At 44.2% G+C, this 22,098-nt stretch overlaps 1 pseudogene; it reads left to right on the top strand.

Annotated features, from left to right (window-relative positions):
- Nucleotides 1–15,726: 15,726 nt before the first annotated feature.
- Nucleotides 15,727–16,480, top strand: LOC102477906 (39S ribosomal protein L47, mitochondrial pseudogene; annotated as a pseudogene).
- Nucleotides 16,481–22,098: the final 5,618 nt, after the last annotated feature.

Below are 22,098 nucleotides of genomic sequence, written 5' to 3'. Positions count from 1 at the left end.
GTCCTCCAGGGGCTGTCCCTGGCCTCCGGGGGGCCCACTCGGGCGGCCGGGTTGGGCTCCCTCTAGCCCTGCTGCTCGCCAGAGTCCTGGCTCTGGTTAAGGGCAAGGCCGACTCCTCCCATCGTCAGCACAGCTCGGCGCCAGCCCCCTCCGTCGGCGCCCGGTGCGGGCACTTCAGCCTCCGGAACGCTCCACAGGTAGCTCCCGCGCGTCCAGACGCCGCCGTCGCCTTTCCCAGACCCGCTCTCCACCTCCACCTAGCGGACCGGCCACCCGGCTGCTGAGCTCCCAGAAGGGCAGTCCGGACTCGCCTCGCCCCCTGCATTCCGCCCGGCCGCTCGACCAGTCGCCGAGTCCTCGGGACCTCAAACCAACCCCTTCTCTCCTCCCCGAGTAGCGCCCTACTCTGTCCGCCATCATTTCTTCTCTGATTTGTATTTGTGCAGCCGCCTCCTAACAGAACTCCCTGCTCCTTCCCTTTTCCCTCCACAATGTCACAGTTCCTGAAGGATTTTCCAAAACGCAAATCAGATCAGGGCATGCCTGCTTAAAACAGCGTGGACAGGGACCAGCAGTTAGCGTAATGGCTATGTCGCTGGACTCCCACGTAGTCGACCGCAGTTCAAGTCCCAACCCGGTGGCTTAAAACTCACGCTGGGCGCATGTGTGTGCATGCCCAAGATACCGAGAGGAGAATGGAGAAGGGATTGCGGCGTGGCCATCCCCCCTGGGGGATGATTTCTCGCTTTCTGTCTCTGTCTCTGTCTGTCTGGCGAGTGCACGCGCCCTATAGCAAAAACCTCTCAAAAAAAAAAAAAAAAAAACAACCAGCAACAACGTGGACAAGGACTTTGCCCCCTGTCACCCTCCAGCCTCTTGTCTCTCGTGCTTTCCGCTTTCCTTCTCCACCCATACAGCTGAAGGGGTGTGGATTCTTTGTATGATCTCCCGCTGTCCCGCTCACTCTTCAGGACTAAACTCTCCCACACCCGGCACAGTCCTTTTGCACCTTCAGGTTTCAGCATAGAGATCACTTTAGTGAGGATTTCTTTCTTTCCCTCTTTCTTTCTTCTTTTTTTTTTTTTTAAGAGACGAGACATGGTTTATTTGGGAGTGAAAAGGAATTCTTTTTTTTTTTCTTTTTTTGGAGAGGTTTTTGCTATAGGGCGCGTGCGCTCACCAGACAGACAGAGAGAGACATAGAGACAGAAAGCGAGAAATCACCCCCCAGGGGGGATGGTCACGCCGCAATCCCTTCTCCTCCATTCTCCTCTTGGGATCTTGGGCACGCATGCACACGTGCCCGGCGTGAGTTTAAGCCACCGGCTCCGGTATGCAAACTGCAGTTGACTACATGGGAGTCCAGCGACATAGCCGGTGCACTAACTGCTGGTTCCCGAAAAGAAATTCTTAATTCCTCTCTTCTGGTGGCTGAACTGTAATAATAGGAATGACAACACACCGTTCCTTCACAGACCTGGATCTTTTGCAGTTTGCAAAGATGCCTGAATTAAATGATGTCTGGTTACTACTTTCTAGACAGAAATACCAACCGTTGTGCTTTCTGGAGTATCAGTGGTGATTACATTCTCCTTGTCTTGAGATTTCATAGCAGGAAACAGAAATACTTCCTTTATGCTGTTGGAGTCAGTGAGAAACACCGACACGGTCAGTGCAGGAATTCTTTCTCTGCACAAACCTTACCCCCATTCTAATTATTAGTTTTGTGATTTCTTTTTTCATAGTAGTGTTTAGTCTTTGACCAGGTATAACTATGTTCATGCAATCCTGAATCCTTTAAAAACATGATTGATATTTCAAACCAACAAATAAGACATGTTTGTAAAAAGAAAAGAAAAGAAAATCCAAACAAACAGCAAATCTAACCAATATGGACATGTATGAAATTGAAAATGAAAATTACTAGGGCCAGTCAGTGGTATGGAGGTCGTGAAGGCACTGGATCCCACATGGCTGACCAGGGTTCAAGTCCTGAATCTGGTGGCTTGCTTTCTCACTTCCTCTCTCTCTCTCACTGTCACCCTGTCTCTCTCTGGTCAAATTTAAAAATGAATGAATGAATAAATAAAATAAATAATTATTTTTTTAAAAAAGAGAAATAACTAAAGTTAAATGAAATAATTTTTTTTTAAAAACCAGCTCTCAGTTACCATCCTGCATCTTGCATACTGAAATGAAGACACCCTGTGAAGAAAAAGATAAGATGATGAACCCCATTCAAATAATGGTTTAAAGTGGGATTCTAGGGACCAGCAGGTGGCGTGGTGGTTAAGGCGCTGGATGCTCCCACATAGCTGACAACGGTTCAAATCCTGGACCCGGATGCTCCCACATGGCCGACAGTTCAAATCCTGGACCTGGTGGCTTGCTTTCTCACCTTCTCTCTCTCTGTCTGTGCGTGTCTCTCTGGTCAAATTAAAAATAAATGAATGAATGAATAAAGTTAAATAAATAATTTATAAATAAATAAATAAATAAAATAATAAAATGGGATTCTGTTCTAGACACAGGAAATTAAGCCTGTAAAAGTCAGAATTGTCATCACCAAGGTGAGAGCCTTTCTCACTGGTCATTATCAGGGCATTCTACATTTTCCTTTTTTTTTTTTTTTAATTTAAAGTAAGAAAGCAAGCCGCCAGGTCCAGGACTCAAACCACAGTTGGCCATGTGGAAGTCCAGCGCACCTAAACACCACATCACCCGCCAGCCCCCCTACATATTCTTTAAACCTAATTTTATGGACCAGCAGATGGTGTAATGGTTATGTTGCTGGACTCTGATGCAGTTGACGACTTCGATTCCCAGACCTTGAGACTTAAAACATATGCGTGTGTGTGTGTGTGTGTGTGTGAATGCGCGCGTGTGTGTGTGTGTCCAAGATCCTGGGAGGAAAATGGAGAAGGGATTGTGGCATGACCTTTCCCCTGGGGGTTGATTTCTCACTTTCTGTCTCTCTGTCCCTCCAGGGAATGCATGTTCACTAGCAAAATCTCTCTTAAAAAACAAAACAAGGATCTGGCAGGTGGCATGGTGATTAAGGGCACTGGACTCCCACATGGGCGACCACAGTTCGAGCCCTGGACCTGTTGCTTGCTTTTTCGCTTTCGCTCTCTCTTTTTCACTCTGTCTCTCTCTGATCAAATAAAAATAAATAAGCCAATAAAATAATTCTTAAAAACAAACCAACAAACAAAACAAATCACCTACTTTTATAAAAAATTATTTTGACTATCTAGAATACCACCTACTACAGATAATGATTTTTGTAGTTAGGAACACTGCCACTTTCTTAGAGATGACTTGTTGAGAAGAGTAACACTGTGGTTTAAAGCTTGCAGTAAAAAAGCCAAATTCTGTAAGTATCTTGGAACCAGTATTCTTGTGCTCAGTGGACTGTGAAATAGTTAAAACGTCTTAATCAGGCAGTGCGCTGATAAAAAGGCACCACTTTTGTTTTGTATTCCATTCTTCCTTTTAGCTCATATGGTAGTGATGTCTTACACTTTTGATCAAGTAGGTTCAAGGTGGAAATTAAAATTTCAACTCTCTTTTAAAGAACTCCTAGTTATACTTCATAGCGGAAAAGAAAGGTTTAAATTTGGAAACATTTTATTGACCATAGCGGTGATTACGACAAAACAAATATGCTGTACTCAGAGACAAAGAGCTAAAGGACGCTTCTCTGAGTTGCGAAATTGGAACTTTTTACTATTAACATGACTTTTATTTAAAAAAAATAATAAAACAAAATGAAAATTGCCATTCAAACCCTGAACCAAACTCTATTTCATTTTTTTCTTCAGAAGTAATCTTTGTTTGCTTGCTTGTTTTTGTCATAGGATGTGCTCACTAGAGAGAGACAGAGACAGTGAGAAATCAACCCCCTGGGGGATGGCCATGCTGCAGTCCCTTCTCCTCCTCCTCCCGGGGTTTTGGGAAAGCAAATGCATGCACTCAGTGTGATTTTTCAAGCCACCAGGTCCAGGACTCAAACTGTCCAGGTGGGAGGAAAGCTCCTTAATCGCCATGCCCCCAGCTGGCCCCTGGGTGGTCACTCTTAACAATTTGTATACCTTTACCTTTTTTGGGGGGAGGGGGAGGTTTTTGCTATAGGGCATGTGTGCTCCCAGAAAGACAGGGAGAGACAGAGAGACAGAAAGCAAGAAATCACTCCCCAAGGGGGGATGGCCACTCCACAATCCCTTCTCCTCCATTCTCCTCTTGGGATCTTGGGCACGCACGCACATGCGCCCGGTATGAGTTTAAGCTGCCATATCCAGGACTTGAACTGCGGTCGACATAACCATTACACTAACTGCTGCTCCCTACGCTTTTTTTTTTTTAATGCAAGTATTTGTAAGAGCTATACTCTAACACTTTTTGTTTTTACTTTTTAGAATTATTTCATTTAACTTTATTTATTTGTTTGTTTATTTATTTAAATTTGACCAGAGAAGGACAGAGAGAGAGAGAGAGAGAGAGAGAGAGAGGGAGAAGGAAGGTGAGAAAGGAAGCCGTCAGGTCTAGGACTTAACTGCAGTCAACCATGTGGGAATTCAGTGCCCTTAACCACCACACCACCGCTGCCCCCCACTCTAACACTTTTACAAGAAAATACAGGAGGAAATCTCTATGACTTTGGATTTAAGCAATGTTGTTTTAAATGACACCTAAAACGTAAGCAGTGAAAGAAAAAATATATAAATTTGACTTCATCAAAATGAAAAAGATTTGGGGACCAGCAATTGGCGTGATGGCTATGATGCTGGACTTCCATGTTGTCAACCGCAGTTCAAGTCCCAGACCCAGTGGCTTAAACTCATGCCGGGTGTGTGTGCTTGCGTGCCCAAGATCCCGAGAAGAGAATGGAAGAGAAGGGATTGCAGCCAGAAGGGATTGCGGCGTGGCCATCCCCCTGGGGGATGATTTCTCACTTTCTATCTCTCTGTCTTTCTGGCTACTGCTCAAGCCCTATAACAAAAACCTCTTCAAAAGATAAAGAAAAACATTTGTGCCTCAAAGGGCACTGTCAAGAAAGTTAGGGAGGGAACCAGCAGTTAGCATAATGGCTATGTCTCTAGACTCCCACGTAGTCGACCGCGGTTCGTGTCCTGGACCCGGTGGCTTAAAACTCATGCCGGGCGCGTGTGCGTGCCTGCCCAAGATTCCGAGAGGAGAATGGAGGAGAAGGGATTGCGGCGTGACCATCCCCCCTGGGGGGTGATTTCTCGCTTTCTGTCTCTATGTCTCTCTCTGTCTGGCGAGCGCACGCGCCCTACAGTGAAAATCTCTTCAAAAAAAAAAAAAAGAAAGTTAGGGACCAACAAGTATGATGGTTAAGGCTCTGGATTCCCACATGGCCAGACCACAGTTCAAGTCCTGGACCTGGTGGCTTAAAAATCACCCTGGGTGCATGTGTGCATACTGGCCCAAAGTCCGGGGAGGAGAAAAGAGGAGAAGGGATTGTGGTGTGGCCGTCCCTTCTAGGGGGTGATTTCTCACTTTCCTCTGTCTTTCTCCAATGAGTATACATGCCCTATGGGGAGGGGGAGAAAAAGAAAAGACAACACAGAGAATAGGACAAAATATTTGCAAATCATATATCTGATAAGGAACTGGTATCTAGAATTTTTTTTTTTTTTGAGAAGTTTTTGCTATAGGGCACGTGTGCTCGCCAGACAGACAGAAACAGAGAGACAGAAAGCGAGAAATCACCCCCCAGGGGGAATGGCCACACCGCAATCCCTTCTCCTCCATTCTCCTCTCAGGATCTTGGGCATGCATGCACATGTACCTGGCGTGAGTTTAAGCCGCTAGGACCAGGACTCTAACTGCGGTCGCCTATGTGGGAGTCCAGCGACATAGCCATTACGCTAACTGCTAGTCCCAAGAACTGGTATCTAGAATTATAAAGAACTTTAAATAGTAAAAAGGTAAGTAACCCAATTAAAAATGGATACAGGATCTAAATAAACATTTCTCCAAAGAAGATATACAAATTACCAATAAGCTCATGAAAAGTTTATCAGAGACCAGCAGTTGGCATAATGTCTGTGTCACTGGACTCTCATGTTGTTCGAGTCCCGGACCCGGTGGCTTAAAACTCACGTGGGGCACATGTGCTCGCATGCCCAAGATCCCAAGAGGAGAAGAGAAGAGAAGGGATTGTGGTGTGGAATTCCCCCCTGGTGTGTCAGGGATTTCTCACTTTCTGTCTCTGTCTCTTTCTGTCTTTCTTGTGAGCACACGCACCCTATAGCAAAAACCTCTCCAAAAAATAATAAAATAAAATAAAAATAAATTTTAAAAAAAGAAAAGTTAATCCACTTTATTAGTCCTTAAATGTGAATTAAAACTACAATGATGGGGCCAGCCAGTGGCATGGTGATTAAGATAACTTGATTCCACATGGTAGACTGCAGTTTGAGTCCTGGACTTGGCAGTTTGAAAAACATCCTAGATGCATGTGCGTTTACACCCAAAATCCCAAAAGGAGGGAGGGATGAAGGACAAAGGATTGCAGCCTGGCCATCTCCCATGTGGTATGGGGGTTTTCTCACGCTCACTCTGTCTCTTGCCACAGGGACCCTCTATCAAATTCACACACACACACACACACACACACACGTGCGCGCGCACACACACACACACCAAGGGCAAGCTCTATGGCACAGTAGCAGTAAACTGCTCGAGAGAAGCCATATTTCACTCAGCAACCACAATTTGAATATCTGGCCCGGTCAGCCTGAAACCCCCGCAGGCCTGTGTACAAATGCCCCACGTTAAATGGCTAGAGGAAGGAGATTATGGCATGACTGGACCCAGTGGAGGGTGGCACCCCCGGAGCATGCATTCTCTACGCTAAACAAAGAAAACTCATACTGAGATACAGTTTCATACCACTAGGTGGTTCTGATCAGAGACAGGCGAAAACATGAGTTGGGGAGAATGTGGAGAGATGGGAATCCTCATGCAGTGCTTTGGGAATTTAAAATAGTGCAGCTGCCTTGGAAAATCATTTGACAGTTTCTCAAGAAGTTACGTTGAGTACATATGATCTGAGCAATTCCATTCCTAAGTATATACCCAAGAGAAATGAAATACGTCCACGCAATGACTTATACACAGATGTTCATAGTGTCATGATTCATAACGGCCTAGACATGGAAACAGCCCAGTCCATCAGCTGGTAAAGGGATATGGTATGGGATGGTATACTAATAACACAGGATATTATCTGTCAGTAAAAAGGAATGAAGTGTTGAGATGTGTGACAAGGTGGATGGGCCTTCCAAACACTGCTAAATCAGAGAAGCCAGTCACAGGAGACCACATGCTGTCTGATTCTGTTCACACGTCCAGAATAGGCCAATCCAGAGAGCCAAAGATAAATTTGGGGTTGCTTAAAGCTGAGGGGGTATAGATCTCTTTTTGGAATGATGAAAATGATCTAAAATGAGATGGTCATGATGGTTGCATGATTGATAGAGGATAATTACGTATCTACAACTCTGAAAATACTAAAATCCACCAAATTATTCTCTTACTTTATTGCTAGATGGTGCATGCTCTTACCAGAGAGAGACAGGAAGTACGTCCTGGGTGGAGCGTTACCTTGCCACAATATCCTTTTCCTCCTTTCCTCCTCTTCGTCAGGATTTTGGACATTCACACACATAAACCTGCAGTCGGTGATGTGATCTGACTCCCTGAGCCACAGGGCTGGCCTCCAATTGCTATTTGTTTTTTTAGTTTTTTGCCATAGAGTGCTGTTTTTGCCAAAGAGAGACAGACAGTGAGAGGGAAAGTGAGAAATCATTCCCCCAGTGGGGATGGTCACATTGCAATCCCCTCTCCATTTTCTTCCCAGGATTTTTTTTCAATAAATAATTATTGTATATAACTTTATTATTATTATTATTATTAATATCTTCCAGTTTGATCAGACAGAGAGAGAGGGAAAGTGAGAAAGCAAGCCACTGGGTCCAGGACTTGAACTGCGGTTGGCCAGGTGAGAGTCCAGTGCCTTTGACCACTATGCCACCTGCTGACCTCCTCCCCAGGATTTTGAGCATACATGTACATATGGCTGGCATGAGTTTCAAGCCTCCATGTCTGGGACTCAAACCATGGTTGAGCATGTGGGAATCTAGTACCTTAACCACTAAGTCACCTGATGACCCTCAAAGTATGCTTTTAAAGTGAACAATTCAGGGGACCACCAGTTGGCATGCTGGTTAAGGCACTGGATTTCCACATGTTTGATCACAGTTCGAGTCCAACACCTGGCAGCTTGAAAAACACACGGGATATGTGTACGTGTCTACTCAGAATCCCAGGAGGAGAAGGGATTGCTGTGTGGCCATCCATCCCCCTGGAGGTGATTTCACTTTCCTTCTCTCTGTCTCTCTGGTGAGTACTTGCTCCCTATGGCAAAAAAATAAAATAAAAAGCATACTTCGTATAGTATGTGAACACATAACACAATAAAAACAATTTTAGGGGGAACCAGCAGTTAGCATAATGGCTATGTCGCTGGGCTCCCATGTAGTCGACCACAGTTTGAGTCCCGGACCTAGTGGCTTAAACTCATGCTGGATGCGTGTGCGCAGGGTGACCATCCCCCCGAAGGGTGATTTCTCACCTTTCTGTCTCTCTGGCGAGTGCACACGTCCATAGCAAAAACAAAAACAAAAACAAATTTTAGAGGACTAGCAGGTGGTGTGGTGGTTGGGGCACTGAACACTCCCACATGGCCAACCATGGTTCAAGTCCCAGATCTGGTGTCTTGCTTTCTCATCTTCTCTCTCTCTCTCCAGTCAAATGAAAATAAATGAATAAATAAATAAAATTAAATAAAGTAATTCTTTAAAAAAACAATTTTAAACAGATTTTTGTGTACGTGAACTCATAAAGAGATTGATTTAAAATATAAATAGGATCATATGACACAAATTGTTCTGTGACTTTTTTCTTTTTATGTCAGATCATAGAGTTCTATGAAATTCTTTTTTTTAGAGAGAGATTTTTGCTATCAGGCATGTGTGCTCGCTGGAGAGAGAGAGAGACAGAGAGTGAAAAATCACCTTCTAGGAAGATGGCTATGCCATAATCCCACATGGCTAACCACAGTTCGCGTTCTGGACCTGGTGGCTTGCTTTCTTGCTTTCCCAATCTCTCTCTCTCTCTCTGTGTCTCTCTCCTGTCAAATTATGATAAATGAATGAATAAATACAATTAAAATAATTCTAAAAAATAAATAAATAAATGGATGAATAAATAAAATGAATAATTCTTTTTTTAAAGCAATAAATAAACATTTTAAATATAAAGACACAAGTAGGTTGAAAATCAAATGATGGAAAAAGATATGCCTCACGTACAGCAAATCAGATGTTGCCGCATATTGAAAGGACTATACACTATGACCAAGTGGGATTTATTCCTACAATTCAAGAATAGTTCAACTTATAAATATTAATCGATAAGGGGCCAGCATGTGGTATGGTGCTTAAGATGCTGGACTCCCACATAACCAACTGTGGTTCAAGTCCTGGACCTGGAGGTTACTTTCTCACTTTCCTCTCTGTCTGTCTCTGTCTCTGTCTTTCTCCTGTGAGTGCAAGTGTCCTATAGCAAATTAAAAAATAATAACAATAATAAATATAATTAAATACTTCTTTTTTAAAAAAAAGAAATCAGACCAGCGGGTGGCACGGATGTTAAGACGCTGGACACTCCCACGTGGCCGACTGCGGTTCGTGTCCCAGACCTGGTGACTTGCTTTCTCACCTTCTCTCTGTAGTCAAATTGAGATAAAAAAAAAAAAAAGAATGAATAAATAAGGTTAAAATAAATAATTATTTTGGGACCAGCAGTTGGCATAATGGCTGTGTCACTGGACTCCCATGTAGTCGACTGTGGTTCAAGACCTGGACCCATGACTTAAACTCATGCCACGCACGTGTGCATGCGTGCCCAAGATCCCAAGAGGAGAATGGAGGAGAAGGGATTGTGGTGTGGCCATTGCCCCTGGTGTGGGGGGGTAATTTATCTCTGTCTCTCTCTGTCTTTCTGGCAAGCACATGAGCCCTATAGCAAAGAGTCTCTAAATAAATATATGTTTTTTAAAGAAATCAATCAGTGCAATATAAGACATTAATATAATGAAGGAAGAAGACCCACATGATGGGGCCAGCAGTTAGCATAATGGCTATGTTGCTGGACTCCCATGTAGTCGACTGCAGTTCTAGTCCTGGACCTAGAGGCTTAAACGCACACTGGGTGCGTGTGCGTGCGTGCCCAAGATCCCGAGAGGAGAATGGGGAAGAAGGGATTGCGGCGTGGTCATCCCCCCTGGGGGGTGATTTCTCGCTTTCTGTCTCTCTGTCTCTCTCTGTCTTTCTAGCAAGCGCATGTGCCCTATAACAAAAACCTCTCCCCCCCAAAAAAAGACCCACATGATCATCTCAATTAATGTAGAAAAAGCATTTGACAAAATGTAATACCCTTTTAAGGTAAAAGCACTCAGTAAACGAGGAACAGAAGAGAACTTCCTCCGGGCCAACAGGTGGTGTGGTGTTTTAGGGCACTAGACTCTCACATGACCAACTGCGGTTTGAGTCCTGGACCCAGCAGCCTGAAAATCATGCCAGGTGTGTGGTGCGTGTGTATGCATGCCCAAAATTCTTGAGAGGAGGATGGAGGGGAATGGATTGTGCCTGGTCCTCCCTACGGAGGGGAGATTTCTCACTTTCCCTCTGTCTCTCTCTGGCGAGTCCATGCGTCCTATGGAAAAAAAAAAAACTAAAAAAAAAGAAGGGAACTTTCTCAGCATGATAAAGGTCATATGAAAAATGCATAGTCAACATCTTAGTCAGTGGAAAAAAAGCTTTTCCTCTAAGATGAAGAACCAAACCTGATGTCAGCACTTCCATTTAATGTAGGACTGGGGAATCTAGTCAGAACAATTAGATTTAAAAAAAATAGAGACCAGCAAGTGGTATAGTGGTTAAAGCACTGGATTCCCATATGGCCAACCATGGTTCGAGTCCTGGACCCAGTGACTTAAAACTCACATCAGGCACGTGTGTGTTTGTGCCCAAAATCCAGAGAGGAGAATGGAAAAGAAGGGACTGTGGTGAAGCCATCTTCCCTGGGGGAGGGGGAGGTGATTTCTCCTTTTCTGTTTCTCTCTGTCTCTTCAGTAAAGTGCACACGCCCTATAGCAAAAATATCTCAAAAAAAAAAAAAAAAAAAAAAAAAGGGGAACAGCAGTTAGCGTAAGGTGGCTATGTCGCTGGACTCCCACGTAGTCAACCGCGGTTTGCGTCCCGGACCCGGTGGCTTAAACTCACGCCGGGCACATGTGCGTGCGTGCCCAAGATCCTGAGAGGAGAACGGAGGAGAAGGGATTGCGGCGTGACCATCCCCCCTGGGGGGTGATTTCTCACTTTCTGTCTCTCTGTCTCTGTCTGTCTGGCGAGCGCACGCGCCCTATAGTGAAAAAACCTCTCCAAAAAAAAAAATCAGTTGTAGGGGCCAGCAGGTGGCATGGTGGTTAGGGGCACTGGACTACCACATGGTTAACCACAGTTTGAGTCCCAGACCTGGCAGCTTTCTTTCTCACTTTCCTTCTCTCCCTCTCACTCTATCCCTCTCTGGCTAAATTTAAAATAAATAAATAAATAAAGTTAAATAAAATAACTCTTTAAAAAAAATCAGTCGTAGGGGCCAGCAGGTGGCATGGTGGTTGGAGCGCTGGAGTCCCGCATGGCTGACTGTGGGTTGAGTCTCAGACCTGGCGGCTTGCTTTCTCACTTTCCTCTGTCTCTCTCTGATAACTGCAGCAAGTTAAAAATAGTAATAAATAATGAATAAAATAAGATAAATAATTCTTTTTTTCTTTATCTTACTATAAATTTTAATAGCAAAAATGATTACTTAGACAGGGTATGCACATAGGATCCAAAGTGGCAGGACTAAGCATGTGAAGCGACATTTCCCATTATCATGCCGATAGGGATTTAGCTAAACATTCTGAAACTTATGTTTAACCTAGTAAGACATGTAATAAACAAGTAACCTCTGAAGGAAGAAATGGCAGGACCAGGACTGGAAGGACGCAGTCCTCTGCTCCTCTATGTACATGAGTACCTGCTCGCTAGGACACTGGACTCTCGACCACGGCTATGTATTCCCTGCATCAGAACCCACCATCCCAGATTTGTAGCACCCCATACCAATTAAACCAGGATCTCCAGGGACTGCAGCCAGAGCAAATGCAGTGCCCTACCGTACAACAGAACCACAAACATCCATCAGTACTGCATTGTGTACTTACCTGGAAGTCGAGTAACTTCATTCAATGGCATCTAGAAAATCTTTAGTCTTCACATCAGTAGACTGAATAAAAGTCACCAAAGGTTAACAGATGATAATCAGTTTATTAAAATAGCTGACTTGGGACCAGCAGGTGGCGTGGTGGTTAAGGCACTTCCACATGGACACTCCCACATGGCCGACCACAGTTCAAGTCCTGGACCTGGTGGCTTTCTTTCTCTCTCTCTTTCTCTGTCTCTCTCTCTCTGGTCAAATTAAAATAAGTGAATGAATAAATAAAATTAATAAATAATTATTTACAAAAATAATTGACTTAGGAGTCTGCCACGGTGAATTCAACCTCAACTCCTGGTTCCATACTGATGGAAGTAATCTGTTTAATAATCTCAGAAGGACTGTGCAAATCAGTGAGTCGCTTGTGGATTCTCATCTGGAAGTGGTCATGTCTTAGAGCCTTCACCACAAGGTGTTTTCTTGTAGTGATTCTCAGAATCTTGGCAGGCATCCACACTGGTCCTTTCACCTTGAGATTCTTCTCTTTGCCCCTCTGATTAGGCCAGCACACACTTTCTGCAGGGACTTTACACTGCGGGTGTTAAAGTCATTCTAATTCGGTGAATGGCCACCTCTGGCTCCACGGTGTTTTTCCAATATCTTTAAGAGCCATGACTGCGCACAGCTTCCTGACCAACTTGTTCCTCCACGAGAGCGAACAGCTGAGAGTCAGGAGCAGAGCGGGCTGACCAGAGCGCCGCATCACCTGCGTCCATGTCTTCTGTAGAAAATAAAAGATAAACAATTTTTTTATTTTAATAGTCTTTTTAAAAAAGAAATATATATATATAATTATTTTCTTTAACTTTTAAAAAAATTATTAATTTAATTTAAATTTGACCAGAGAGGGACAGAGAGAGAGAGAAAGTGAGAAAGCAAGTCACCAGGTCTGGGACATGAACCTCACTCGGCCATGTGGGAACCTAGTGTCCTTAACCACTATGCAACCTGCTAGCCCCTGTTTTATTTAACCAGACAGGGACAGAGTGAGAGAGAGAGGGGGAAAGTGAGAAAGCAAGCTCTCAAGTCTCATGTGGGAGTCCAGCACCCTTAACCACTATACCACCTGCCAGCCCCAAGATAAATAATTCTTTAAAAAGAAAAAAAATTAGTTGCAGGGGCCAGCAGATGGCAAAACAGTTACATCTCTGGACTCCCACATGGTTGACTACAGTACAAATCCTGGACCTGGTGGTTTAAAACTCATACCAGGTGCGTATGTGCCCAAAATCCTGAGAGGAGAATGGAGGAGAAGGGATTGCGGCGTGACCATCCCCCCGGGGGGTGATTTCTCATTTTCTGTCTTTCTGGCAAGCGTATTAGCCTTATAACAAAAATCTCTCTAAAAGAAAGAATGAATTTAACCCAGAAAGTGCCTCATTGGTACACTGAGAAGTGGAAAACATTGCTGAACAAAACTTAAGACCTAAATAAATGGAAAGACATCCTATGTCCACAGATTGGAAGACTTAATATTGTTTGTTTGTTTGTTTTGGAGAGGTTTTTGCTAGAGGGTGTGTGCGCTCGCCAGAAAGTCAGAGAGAGACAGAGAGACAGAAAGTGAGAAATCACCCCCTGGGGGGGATGGCCACACCACAATCCCTTCTCCTCCATCTCCTCTCCGGATCTTAGGCACGCATGCACATGTGCCTGGCGTGAGTTTAAGCCACTGGGTCTGGGACCCAAACCGCTGTCAACTACATGGGAGTCCAGCGACATAGCCATTGCACCAACTGCTGGTCCCATTTTTTTTTTTTAAGGGAGATTTTTGCTATTCAGCACGTGCACTCATCAGAGAGACAGACAGTGAGAAATCACCCTCCAGGGGGATGGCCATGGCACAATCCCTTCTCCATTCTCCTGGAATTTTGGGCATGTATGCACACATGGCTGCTGAGAGTTATTTTTTTTTCTTTTAAATTATTATTTTATTTAACTGCCCATTTCTCTCTGGCAAGTGCATGTGCCCTATTAAAAAAAAGATCAAAATCCTCATAGCGGTTATTTTTTTCTACAAAAATAGAACATTTTACTCTAATACCAACATGGAATCTCAAGAGACACCAAATAGCAAAAACAAAACAAACTTGTAAAAAGAGCAAGATAGGAGGACACACAAGCAAATAAAACCAGAATGAGATACCGCTTTTCACCTACTGCAATGGATACGATGAAAAGAGAGATAACAAGTGTTAGCAAGGATTTGGAGAGATCAGAACCTGCATATGTGCTGGAGGGAATGCAAAATGGTGCAGCTGCCATGGAAAAATTGTTAAGGCGATTCCTCAAAAAGCTAAACATAGAATGACTGTATGACTCAACAGTTCCCCTCCTGGGCGTGAAAAGCAGGGACGGAGAGATACTTGTATGTGGATGTTCATTGCAGCAGTATTCACAATAGCCAAAAAGTAGAATAAGGCAGTGTTCACAAACAGATAAATAGATGAACAAAATGCACTTTATACATATCATGGAATATTATCCAGCCATGAAAAGAAATGTTCTTTTATGTGCAACTTGGATGAACCTTGAAGACATCATTCTAAATGACAAAGCCAGGCACAAACACTGTATGATTGCTCGGTAGCTAGAATATGCAAAGTCATAGAGAGTAAAAGTGGATTGGGTAAGGTCAGCAGATGGTGTGGTGGTTAAGGTGGCTGGATTCTACATGGCCAACAGTGCGGTTTGAATCCCTGACCTGGTGGTTTAAAAAACAGGCCAGGTTGGGGCCAGCAGCTGGCATTGATGGTTAAGGACACTGGACTTCCACATGGCCAACCCTGGTTTGAATCCCGGACCTGGCAGCTTGTTTTCTCACTTTACCTCTCTCTCTCTGTCTCTCTCTCCCCATCTCTGGGCAAATTTAAATAAATAAATAAAGTTAAATAAAATAATTCTTAAAACAAAACAACATGCCAGGTATGTGTGTGTGTGTGCGCATATGTGCCCAAAATCCGAAGATGAGAATAGAGAAGGGACTCCTCACTTTTCTTCTTTCTCTCTAGCAAGCACATGTGCCCTATAGCAAACTTAAAAAAAAAAAAAAAAAGCCATCACGGAAAGATAAATACTGTATGATTCCACTTATATGAAAATACTGGGAGTAGAGGCCAGCAGGTAGCACGATGGTTAAGGGTGCTGGACTCCCACATGGCTGATTGTGGTTTGAGTCTCAGACCTGGCGGCTTGCTTTCTCACCTCCCCACCTCGTTCCTCTCTGGTCAAACTTAAATAAAAAATTAAGTTAAATCAAATAATTCTTTAAAAAACAAAAAACAAAAAAACTGGGAGTCAGTGTCTGGGAAGATGGTCGCGGCCGGCTGGGTGGCTGTGTGCAGGAGGGTCTTGGCCACGCTGCGGCCGGCTGGGTCACTGGTCACCCCCAGGTCCCTGCCGGCTCTGATTGCAGATTTTCTCTTAGTTTCTTGCCAAAGAACACACAGAATATTCTGTCTCTGTGCCAGTATAGATCGCTTCACGCCACAGTGTCAGGAAAAGGACTGGAAGAATTTTTTGATGACCCCAAAAACTGGGGAGAAGAGAAAGTGAAATCTGGAGCTTCATGGACCTGCCAGCCGTTAAGGAAGAAAAGTAACGATTTGCGTGAACTGTGGTACGTCCTGCTGCCGGAGAGGAACATGCTGCTGACGCTGGAGCAGGAAGCCAAGCGGCAGGGGCTGCCAATGCCCAGTCCAGAGCGCCTTGACAAGGTCTAGATTCCATGGATGCGTTAGATGACGTGGTCCAGGAGAGAGAAGATGCACTAAGGCTTCTTCAGACGGGACAAGAAAAGGCCAGACCGGGTGCCTGGAGAAAAGACATCTTTGGAAGAGTTATCTGGCACAAGTTCAAGCAGTGGCCTGTGCCTTGGCACTTAAATAAAAGGTACAATAGGAAGCAGTTCTTCGCCGTGCCGTACGTGGATCACTTCATCAGACTGAGACTTGAGAAACATACCCACACTGAAGGGAGGAAGAAAAATTTACAGAAAAAGAAAGAAAAGTTTCTCCAAGAAAAGTTCCCACATCTCTCTGAAGCCCAGAAGTCAAATCTTGCCTAAGATGTCTGAAGTTTTACCATTCTGTGTTTGCTGCAAACAAAAGTGTATATACAAAAGTAAATATATGTCAAACAGTTCATAAAGCAAAAGCAAAACAAAACAACCTGGGAGCTAGGCAGTGGCACATTAGCAGCAGTTAAATGTGGTGGTGATGCCCTGCAAAGCTAATCCACATTGGAAAGCTCAGCCTCCCTGAGTTCACTGGGTACATGTGTGCCCAAGATTGAAGCTGGTTGAAGCCAGAGGTGGTTCATGTCATCAAGATCCTGTTGGAAATGCTGTCTCTGTATCTCTGTCTCTCTCACTCATGGAAGAAATAAATGAATAAACTTAAAAATGTAATAAAACATCACACACATACACACACATACACACACACACACACACACGCGGAAATGTTTTTATTTTTTAAAATTATTTATACATTTAATCACTATACATCATTTAGATTGTAAAGACTTTACCCAGCATAATATACACCTCAGTCTAGCCCGGTTGTGAATACTATACATGTCTTCATCAACAAATAATAAACCATATCCGTGTCCCACAAATGTCTTACCTCTATTTTTTCCCCAAAATTTCCTTTCCTATGCTCTTCCCCTCCCACACTCTCCTTCCACTTTGTCACCAGTGTCCATAACAATATTTAACGCTTTTATGTCCTCCAGTCTTTCAGTCTCTACCATGGAGTGCAAACAGTGGGTATATGTTAAGTGGAGACATACAATGTCTCTCTTTCATAGCCTGACTTGATTCACTCCACAACAAATCTTCCGTATTTGTCCACTTTTTATCAAATTCCAGGGCCTTGTTGTTTTTTATGGCTGAGTAGTATTCCATGGAGTGTATGTGCCACACTTTTTCAATCCATTCATCTGTTCATGGACATTTGGGTTGATTCCATGTCTTAGCAATTGTGAATAAGGCTACAATGAATATAGATGTGCAAACACTTTTCCAACTGAGCGTTCTTCTGTTCTTTGGGGAAATATTTTTTTAAGAGAGATTTTTGCTATAGGGCACGTGTGCTCACTAAAGAGATAGAGAGAGAAAGAAAGAAAGCAAGAGATCACCCCCCAGGGGAATGACCACACCACAACCCTTTCTCCTCCATTTTCCTCTCAGGATCTTGGGCACACATACACATGTGCCCAGTGTGAGATTCAAGCCGCTGGGTCTGGTCTACTATGTGGGAGTCCAGAGACGTAACCATTAGCCCATCTGCTAGTCCCACAGCATGGAGAAGTGTTTAATAGTCAAATAAAGACTGAATATATTGAAGACGCACAATATGATGATTTGCTATACATATACATTGCGTAATGACTGTCCCACTCAGATTTATTAACACAGCCACCTGTATTCATGCTGCACATCAGAGTCCCAGAACTTTTCATCTTTTTTTTTTTTTTTTGAGAGGTTTTTGCTGTAGGGTGCATGCGCTCACCAGAAAGACAAGGAGAGACAAAGAGACAGAAAGCGAGAAATCACTCCGGGGGTTGGGGGGGGGAATGGCCATGCTGCAATCCCTTCTCCTCCATTCTCTTCTCGGGGTCTGGGGCACACATGCACACGTGCCCAGCATGAGTTTAAGCCACAGGGTCCAGGACTCAAACCGCGGTTGACTACATGGGAGCCCAGCGACATAGCCATTACATCATCTGTGGGTTCCCCTAAACTAATAATTTTTAAATTGTTTAAAAAGAAGTACACAAATTAAATCCTTCTTTTCTTTATTCACAATAGAGCATATCCGCACATGAGGGGGTGGGACACCTCCACCAGGTCTGTTCATACCAAGATCCCCTTCCTGCCTCCAGTCACATGTGTTTGGCATGTTTCAGGTTTACCAGGCCAGGGATTCAAACCATGATCACTATGTGTGATGCAGCCTCTCTTGAGCAGCGCATTGTCGCTGCATCATGGACTAGCCCGTGCCAGACTCCAGGGGGACATTTTACTGTCTGTTTCACATGACTGCTTCTAAGTTTTGCTATCTTACCTCTTTTAAGTGTTTGCTTAGGTGTCACCTCAGAAAGGCCTTCCTGATTCCAGTGTTTTAAATTGTTGCCTCCTGCAACTGGCAAGTGGTGTGGTGGTTGAGGGTGCTAGCCTCCCACATGGCTGACTGTGGTTTGAGTCCCAGACCTGGTGACTTGCTTTCTAACTTTCTTTCTCTTTCTCTCCCACTTTGGTCAAATTAAAAATAAGTGAATGAATAAATAAAGTTAAATAAAGTCATTAAAACAATTGTTGCCTCCTCATTCCTCCTTTATTTTTCTCTCTAGAATTTATCACTACCTGATACACTTAGTCAGTTTATTTTAGTTTAAAAATGTTTAATTTAATTATTAAATTAATTATTATGTTTTAAAATTTGCTGTAGGACACATGTGCTCACCAGAGAGAGACACAGAGAGAGAGAGGGAAGGTGAGAAGGTGAGCCGCCAGGTCTGGGGCTTGAACCATGATTGGCCATGTGGGAGTCCAGAGCCTTAACCACCATACCACCTGCTGGCCCCAATTAATTGTCTTATTTAAGATCTATGTACCCACACTAAAATGTCAATGCTTTGGGCTGCCCTGTAGCCTAATGGTTAAGGGAGCCTGGATTCCACTTGGCCTACCTTGGTTTGAATCCTGGACCCAGAAGCTTGAGGAGTACACCAGGCATATGTGCACGGGTGTGCATGAGTGCTTAAAATACCAACAGGATGGAGAAATGGAGAAGGGATTGCAGCATGCTCACACCCCATTCAGGGGTGCTTTCTCTCTCTTACTGACTCTCTCTGTGAATGCAAATGCCTTCTAGCAATTAAAAATAAAATCAAATGGGCCCAGCAGGTAATGTGGTGGTTGAGGTGTAGATTCCTACATGGCCAACCATGGTTCAAGTCCTGGACCTGATGACTTTAAAATCACACTAGGGGTGTGTGTGAGTCTTAGACCTGGTGGCTTGAATTTCACTCTAGGAATATGTGCGTGCATGCCCAAAATCCTGAGAGGAGACTGGAGAAGGGATTGCGGCATGGCCATCCCTCTGGGAGGTGATTTCTCACCCTCTCTCTCTCTCTCTCTCTCTCTCTCGTGAGTGTATATGCCTTGAAGAGAAAAAAAAAAGATGTAAGTGCTTTCCTGTATTTATGTCTGCCTCTCGTTTTACTTTGTAGAGGTTTTAAATATGACGTGGTTATGTAGTTGTCTCACCTTTCACAGCTTTCAGGCTTTGGGTCTTCCTTCTCCAAGACTGGAGTATTTTATATTATATCTATATTTTATATATATAGATATAATATAGATATATATATAGAGAGAGAGAGAGCACCCCCAGGAGAGATGCCCATGCCGCAGTCCCTCCTCCATGTCTCCATCCTGCCGGTATCTGGGGCAAGCATGCACACATGCCAGGCGTGTCCTTCCACCTCCAGATCTGGAACTCATATTGCACAGTCGGCTGTGTGGGATCCAGTTACCTTAACCAACATACCACTATCTGGACTCCTATTAATTAATCTTAAAAATTTGCCAAGGGCCTGTATGTTCACTGGAGAGAGACACAGAGAGAGTGGGGAAGAGGGAAGGGAAAGAAAGAAAAAGCACTGCCCTTGGGGAAAGGTCATGCCACAATCCCTTCTCCTATGTCTCTTTCTCCTTTCAGGATTTTGATCATGCACATGTGCCTGGCGTGTTTCTCAAGACACTGGGTCTGGGACTCCAACTGTGCAGTGGGTCAGGCCATGGACTGGCCCTGCAGACATTTTAAAAATGTATTTTTCTTCTAGTTTTCTAGATTTTTTCCCCCTTGAAGAGCTTTACTTTATCTAAGCAATTATTTCTGTGTCAGGTAACTTAGGAATCAAACTTCAGGTTTTCTTTTTCTTTTCCTTTTTTTTTTTTTTTTTTTTAGGGTTTTTGCCATAGTGCGCATGTGCTCACTGGAGACAGAAAGGGATTCTCCTCCTGGGACTTTGGAAACGCATTCACACTCACCCAGTGTGATCTTCAAGCTGCCATATCCAGGACTTGAACCACACTTGGCCATGAGGGAATCCAGTGCTTTAACCACCACACTGCCTGCTGATTCCCTCAAATTTTATTTATTTTTTCCAAAATGATAACCAAATGTCTATATTTTCTTCAGATATCGTTTGTGTTTTTCCCAACCAGCATTTTGGTAGTTCTTATCCAGAAAAATATTCTTTACTTGTGTAATTCATTTGGCATTTCTTTATTTCTTATTTGTCATACAAAGCTTGATCTTGGTCTGCAGAAACATTTAGCACAGGACTGAGCACACATGAGGGCAGAATTTGTGGAAGAGCGACTGGGGACAGTTACCCATGTACCTGGGCTGTTGGGCAATGAAGCCCTTGTGGGCGGGCACGGCACAGTTGGAGGGGTTAAGAGGTTATACAGTCTAGTGTCAAACTTTGCTTGATCAGTGGAGAACTTTCAAAATAAAAATTATGGGGGTCAGTGAGCGGTATAGTGGTTAAAGCGCTGGACTCCCATATGGCTGACTGCAGTTCCATTACTGGAATGAGGTTTGAGACTCATGCTCGCATGTGTGCGCGGGCCCCCAGGGTTCCCAGGGAAGAATGGAGAAAAGATTGCAGCATGGCCACTCCCCCTGGAGGGTGATTTCTCACTTTCTCTGTCTCACTGTCTCTCCAGCAAAAAAAAAAAAAAAAAATTATACGGGTACCAGCAGTTAGTGTAATGGCTATGTCGCTGGACTCCCATGTAGTCAAGCGTGGTTCGTGTCCCAGACCCAGTGGCTTAAAACTCACGCCAGGCGCGTGTGCGTGCGTGCCCAAGAACCCAAGAGGAGAATGGAGGAGGAGGGATTGCGGCGTGGCCATCCTCCCTGGGGGATGATTTCTCATTTTCTGTCTCTGTCTCTCTCTGTCTGGCGTGCACACGTGCCCTATAGCAAAAACCTCTCAAAAAAACAGAACAATTATGTACATGTGCATACACATGTGTAAATAAAACCACTTTAAGGCTGCTCTTAGAAAAAATTTCTGGAACTGTGGCTTTCCTTTTCTATTCCGAAATGATGGTAAAATTGCAGACATTTTATTGTTTATTTTTAAAAGAATTATTCCATTTAACTTTATTTGTTTGTTTGTTTTAATTCGACCAGAGAGGGACAAAGAAAGAGAGAAGAGAGAGAGAGGGAATGTGAGAAAGCAAGCCGCCACCAGGTCCAGGACTGGAGCTGCTGTCCACCATGTGGGAGTCCAGCGCCCTTAACCACCACGCCACCTTCTGGCCCTGACATTTTATTGTTTATGATGCCCCAAAGTCAAGGAAACACTCAACAGTAGCATTGCTCCTCGATCCAGTCCGCTGGTGTGCTACGGGGTCTGGAGGACTCCGCGGTGAGGACAGGCCAGGGGGCCTGTTTAGCTGGGGAGGCCGACGTTCCTGGAACACTCACGTTGTATTAACTACAGCGGGGTTCGCGGCAGGAAGGCAGGGTGACAGGTATGGCATATTGCATAGACAGAAATTAGGATTGGCCTAGGGACACACCGTCCCCGCTGTCACAGGGGAGTCCTCCAACTAGACTTGCAGGGCCCGCGCCGACGGGGCGGGGCGTCCAGCTCCGC

The sequence above is a fragment of the Tupaia chinensis genome, unplaced genomic scaffold (genome assembly GCF_000334495.1).
Source record: "Tupaia chinensis unplaced genomic scaffold, TupChi_1.0 Scaffold000394_1, whole genome shotgun sequence".
In the NCBI taxonomy this organism is placed as follows: domain Eukaryota; kingdom Metazoa; phylum Chordata; class Mammalia; order Scandentia; family Tupaiidae; genus Tupaia; species Tupaia belangeri.
Note: the sequence above shows the minus strand (reverse complement) of the source record. Positions and strands in the feature narration are given on the sequence as shown.